The following is a 6,932-nucleotide window of genomic DNA, read 5'->3' as shown; positions in this document are numbered from 1 at the left end:
CAGCTTTATAAATACACTGAAATTAACCGTATATTGTTTGACCTGTAACAATATAATGGTCCACAGAATGGTCAAACAATTCTAAATACAATAACTGCTTTAGCGTTGTTACTCTCACTGCACCTTCTTCTTTCAGCTGCTCCTGTTAGGGATTATCGTTTTCCATATTACTCTCACTGCACCACTCTGAGTATTTTATATCACTGTATCTGAGTGTGAATCACAGCTGTACAGCAGCTGATCGGAAAGAGAATTATCAGTATACAGCATCAAGCTCACGCTGCCTCAGCCATGCTGTCTATTGAAATGCTCTCACATGGCAAACGCTTCAGAGCCTTTCCTGTACTGACCTCGCGGCTCAGAAACAGTTTCATCCCAAGAACTATAAACACACTTAATCAGTCCATCAAGTTTTCCTTGTAAAACACTTTGTACTTATAAGTGCAATTACCTCACTGTAAACTTATGATACAGTTATTATATTGCACAACCTGAGCCACTTTATAAAGCGCTTATTTACATATGATGACAATATCATTTTTAAGATGAAATGCAGCAAAATCTGTTTATTATACAGATAGAACTTAGAACTTTAACTTCATTTAAATAATCTATATTGTTAATAATTAAACGTGAGGACACGGTGCCGTAGCACATGGCGCTCCTTTCATGGATTGTTCCTGCCTCACGCTGTATTCTTGCTGAGGATGGCGCGACACTGGAAGAATTGATGGATAGAGTAATTAAACACATACTACGAAGATATTTCAATACTCCTTAAAAGTTTTGAAGAATCGGTGTTCTAAGCTTACAGATGGCTTAACATCTATTAAAGAGCTGATTGTGTAGCGATTGGGTATTTGGAGAAAGAAAAGTAAGGACAGGAATTGGAGGTTAGTATGTTTGAAAGAGACAGTACTGCTACAATAAAGTATTTCATTGAAGGTCGCGCATGGCACTGCAAGCATCTTGCGTGAGACATGAACAATCACTGCGCCACCGTGCTCCCATGTTTTAATTACATGCTTTAACTCCTATCATCATGAAAATGATATCATGTATACATCTCAGTATTTTAATTATTCAGAGAGCTGTAATATCACAAATGTAATGGATTCTGTGTCCTGTTGGAGTTAGAGAAAGCCCAGAAGCAAGTAGTGATTCACACACAGAGCACATAGAACATCAAATACAAAACAAAGCATTTAACGTGCTACTTTAGTTACGATTGGATTTGAAAAACTAGTAAATTAAATGATTTTAAGATGAAGTTTATGATGTTCTACTTTAATGACAAAATAAACTATGTGATTAAAGTGGAAATTTCGAGATTAAAGTTGACATTTTGTGCTTTTTTTTTTTTTTTTTTTTTTGTCTGTACCCTAATAAGCTTTCATATGACACTCAGACGGTGGGCTACAACTTGCCTTTTCACAGCGACTTTGATGTCTGACAACTTTATTTCGGGCACTGTGCGACTTTGTGAACTTGAGCTTTCGAGTTTCTCCAATACGCTGTGTCACTCGATCAACTTCCTTTTTTTGTTTATATCACTGTTTAAACCAACAAATAGTACGTTTTTCCTTGCCTCCACTTGGTATTCGCCGAAATTCTTCTATTTTCCCTCGTGCTTTTGTCAATGTCTTTTCACAGAAGGCTGAGCTTAAGGGCTATTTATATTGATTTACATATTCAGAGAGGCGTAATTCTGGGAGGGGGCAGCAGGCGCGTATGGAGGAATATTTTGGACAAAATTAAATAAATAAATGCGTAAATAAATAAAAGTACTGTGAAATGTGAGCATAAATAAATAAATGTGTCATGAAATGAGAGCCTTAATAAATAAATATGCCATGAAATGAGAGCATAAATAAATAAATGTGTCACAAAATGTTTTTCGTTGCTTATTTATTTATTTCATTTTGTCCGTAACATTCCTGCAAACCGTCATGAAATACGGCTTGAAATAAAACTGTCACTTTCACTCGTCAAAGTTGAGAGGGTGGGCTCTAACACGCCCTCTAGTTACTGATTGGTGGATCGATAGCACAAGAGTTAATTAGAAAAATGCTTACTACTGCCGATGAAATGGATTCTGCCGAAGATACTACGTATTTCAGAGAGAGAATTGAAGATTTATCGGAAGAAAATACAATGTTGGCGGCCCTTTTAGACTCCGATATAGATGAAACTGTTTTTGAAATTATCGAAGAACAGGTGGAACGGACTCGACTACACTCCAGTTCAGGTGGCGCAGTTCCCTGCTCTGGACGTCCATCCTTTGACATTCCAGCTGAGTCAATAGAACACCTTGTAATTTCTAATTAATCGTGAGATCTTAATGTGCGCTCTTGTTTGTAAGTCAGAATAAATAATCTGCTGGACCTTGGCCATTTAATGCTTTATATGTTAAAAGGAGGATTTTGCAATCTGCCTTAAACTTAAACGGGAGCCAGTGTAAGGATTTAAGACCTGGAGTTCTATGTTCATGTTCATATGTTCACTTATGAAGTGCCAAAATGACAGAAAGGTAATCTTTATGCTATGCACAAAAGCCAGTTAAGGATTGACTTGAAAGAAATTCTTCAAATGATGAAAAGATATTTTTTTAAAGTTTAATTAATTAGTACATTTTCTATTTTAGAAGTTTCTTGGTTTTTATACAACCAAAAACATTGATAACATACAAGTGTAAATTGGCTCACATTAGATTCTTTATTATCTTTAGCAATTTGTTTTTTCCTTCAGGCAAATGAAATATTTGAAGTGTAACAATATTACATTTTATTTCATTTAATTGTTTATTGGCACCTGTGTCCTAAAAATTGTGACTGCAGTAAAAATCTGTAGTTTTATAGAGAAGTAAACCCTACATCATTAGTAATTTGTTTGGTTTCTGAAAAAAATTTCAAAACTGTAATTAAGCAAATTTTTCATTTAGAAGCACAAAATGGCTTCTAATTACCAAGCTGTTTTAAACCAAACACTGTGGCTCCAAAAGATGATTTTTTGAGTACTGACACAAAATAGAACAGCAGGTGAGTAATTGGGCTGCTGGTTGTAGCTTCTCATACTCACTGGGAAGAGCATAGGAGAAGCAATGTCCAAATTTGTCAACAAACCTAGCCAAGAGACTTTTCCTGTAGAAAATGTAAGACTTCAATGAGAAGCTGGTCCTTTTAACATCTATGTTAAATTCTATATTAAAGATATTGAAGTTGGCTGGAGTAACTAACAGACTTGGGTTTCTTTTCTGCTGGTGTCCAGATTCCTAAATTTGAGTCCTGGCCTGGGGTTCTGCTTCTGTGGCATTTGCACATTCTCCACTTTTCTATTTGGCAAAGGCATCAGATTTCTGTAATCCTGCCCTTTGTTGAAGTACATGCTGTGATTAGAATAAGCTATGTCAGATGCTTTTCCATCTTCAATACGATAGCCAAAAACAAGTGAAAAAGAAATGAATGGCTATTAGTAAAGTTTTGATCTCATTTTCCAAGCTACTTTTCCTGGTGAGGATTACAGTGGCAGCAAGAGAACCCAGATTTCCCTCTTCCCAGCCACCGGTTTCAGCTCTTCCTGGTTAATCTCCATTTTTTTTTCCAAGCATTGAGACATTAAAATCTTCCAATGTGTCCTGGGTTTGCCACAAGGTTTATGCCCAGTGTCATGTGCTCAGTGTGGAGCTAGGGGGAGCCTCCTGAGGGACATCCTTACAACATGCCCAAACAACCTCAACTGGCTTCTCTTGAACTGGAGGTGCAACGATTCTACTCTGAACCACTCAAAGTGCAAAGTGACTTCTTTCTGCCATGCGTACTCAAACTTATACTTTTGTGCATTATATTAGTAAAAATAATATTCGCACAAGTAGTATATACAACACAATTTGTTTTCTATTATCCAGGGTCTCCCTTAAAAATTTTGCTGTGGAAAATAATGGGTGCTAGTGGCACGTGACGACGACTCCAGAAAATGAGTACCCCCTGCAAGTACTGTACTTTGTAATAAATGAGGGTTGGCAACCTTCATAATCCCTCATAATCTAATCTGCATTCAATTATTGTCCTGTCCTTTTTATCTGGTATATTATTAGGTTGCCTAGTTTTTCTTCACATAGAACCTCTCTGTTTGAAACAAGGAACCACACTGTCGCTCCCTCACAATGCAGGTAATGTGTCTCATTCGGGACAGCAGTGTGCCTGTCTGCGGAGAGAGTGTCTACCTCATCAACAGATTTAGTTGCCTCGGCAGTGACATGTCTCAGATGACTGTTCCTATGAAGTCAGTAGAAAGTTTGGGAGAGCATGGGGGTTGTGAGGTTGCTGGAAACTTGTGTGTGGCACTCCTGATATCTGTGCCACAGGATGAAGGTCCAAGTCTTTAGAGTCTCGTGCTTCCTGTTTTGCTATAAGGCTGAGAGACATGGACGATATCCAGTGACCTGAATGGATTAAATTAATTTTTTTCCTCAGAATTCTACACACAACACCCCATAATGACAACGTGAAAAAGTTTACTTGAGGTTTTGCAAATTTATTAAAAATAAAAAACTGAGAAATCACATGTACATAAGTATTCACAGCCTTTGCTCAATACTTTGTGGATGCACCTTTGGCAGCAATTCCAGCCTCAAGTCTTTTTGAATATGATGGCACAAGCTTGGCACACCAATCCTTGGCCAGTTTCGCCCATTCCTCTTTACAGCACCTCTCAAGCTCCAGCAGGTTGGATGGGAAGCGTCAGTGCACAGCCATTTTAAGATCTCTCCAGAGATGTTCAATCGGATTCAAGTCTGGACTCTGGCTGGGCCACTCAAGGACATTCACAGAGTTGTCCTGAAGCCACTCCTTTGATATCTTGGCTGTGTGCTTAGGGTCGTTGTCCTGCTGAAAGATGAACCGTCACCCCAGTCTGAGGTCAAGAGTGCTCTGGAGCAGGTTTTCATCCAGGATGTCTCTGTACATTGCTGCAGTCATCTTTCCCTTTATCCTGACTAGTCTCCCAGTTCCTGCCACTGAAAAACATCCCCACAGCATGATGCTGCCACCACCATGCTTCACTGTAGGGATGGTATTGGCCTGGTGATGAGCGGTGCCTGGTTTCCTCCAAACGTGACGCCTGACATTCACACCAAAGAGTTCAATCTTTGTCTCACCGGACAAAAGAATTTTGTTTCTCATGGTCTGAGAGTCCTTCAGGTGCCTTTTGGCAAACTCCAGGCGGGCTGCCATGTGCCTTTTACTAAGGAGTGGCTTCCGTCTGGCCACTCTACCATACAGGCCTGATTGGTGGATTGCTGCAGAGATGGTTGTCCTTCTGGAAGGTTCTTCTCTCTCCACAGAGGAGCTCTGAAAGAGTGACCATCGGGTTCTTGGTCACCTCCCTGACTAAGGCCCCTCTCCCCCGATCGCTCAGTTTAGATGGCTGGCCAGCTCTAGTCAGAGACCTGGTGGTTTCAAACTTCTTCCACTTACGGATGATGGAGGCCACTGTGCTCATTGGGACCTTCAAAGCAGCAGAAATTTTTCTGTAACCTTCCACAGATTTGTACATCAAGACAATCCTGTCTCGGAGGTCTACAGACAATTCCTTTGACTTCATGCTTGGTTTGTGCTCTGACATGATCTGTCAACTGTGGGACCTTATATAGACAGGTGTGTGCCTTTCCAAATCATGTGCTATCAACTGAATTTACCACAGGTGGACTCCAATGAAGCTGCAGAAACATCTCAAGGATGATCAGGGGAAACAGGATGCACCTGAGCTCAATTTTGAGCTTAATGGCAAAGGCTGTGAATACTTATGTACATGTGCTTTCTCAATTTTTTTATTTTTAATAAATTTGCAGAAACCTCAAGTAAACTTTTTTCACGTTGTCATTATGGGGTGTTGTGTGTAGAATTCTGAAGAAAAAAATGAATTTAATCCATTTTGGAATAAGGCTGTAACGTAACAAAATGTGGAAAAAGTGATGCACTGTATAATATATATGCAGTGCAGGCTGTGAAGAGGGGGGCTGAACACACCCCAAGGAGATGCAGTTGCTCCTCAGAAACCCCTCTTAAACAGTGATACAATGGCAAACAAATAGGGTTTTTTTTAACCTCCTCTTTGCTCAATCAGCTGCTGGCTTCCTGCTGTTTCTGTGTCACATGATCTGCATCTCACATGGCACTTCGAACATTTTAAAGCCTGTACAGCAGCTGTCCTTTTGTCTCGCCTTGTCTCTCTTCTCCCCCAGACATCCTCAAACACTATTTGATTTCTTTTTGCTGTTCAGTTATTTCACTGAGTAATAATTTCCGTTTGCTTGCATTAATGCAATCTTTGCTATAATTTTTTCGAGACTTTCATTATCTCTAACCTGCTCTAAATGTGTATCATGCCAATGTTTTGAATTGTTTACGACGCTCTACTTTATCATCTACTCTTTGTCTTTTATCTCCAGCCCCGGGCTTGGTTAAATCTCTTAGCACAAAGTCTTGTCTTGTGGGACATGAAAGTGTCTTTCTGAGAAGGTCATGTCTCGTCTCTCTGAACAGGTCTCATCCCAAGTTTTTGTTTTATACAATAGAGATTATAGTTGTGAGGTACCTTGACACAGAGCTCCCTGTAAGGAGGAATGAGCAGGGATTGAAATAAGAGAGGAAAGAATAGGCTAAAAACAAAATGGTACCAGCATACCCATCAGGAAAATTTCCATTCATCAGTCAAAAATAAAGGAGATGCAATGAACAAAGCTAATCAGGCAATAGCTAAAGGTGATTTCACTAAAAAAAACAAAATAGAGAACTTATTCCACTTGTATGTACGCCTGTACGCTGTACAGTAGTGATACCTGAGGGTTAGGATCTGAACACCCTGGCAAGTTTGAGAGACCTGACTTGTATAATGAGCTTGATATGCGATAAGTTACTGAAAGATAGATTGAA

The sequence above is a fragment of the Polypterus senegalus genome, chromosome 12, assembly GCF_016835505.1.
Source record: "Polypterus senegalus isolate Bchr_013 chromosome 12, ASM1683550v1, whole genome shotgun sequence".
Classification (NCBI taxonomy): domain Eukaryota; kingdom Metazoa; phylum Chordata; class Cladistia; order Polypteriformes; family Polypteridae; genus Polypterus; species Polypterus senegalus.
The sequence above is the reverse complement of the archived record's forward strand: the minus strand, read 5'-3'. Positions refer to the sequence as shown.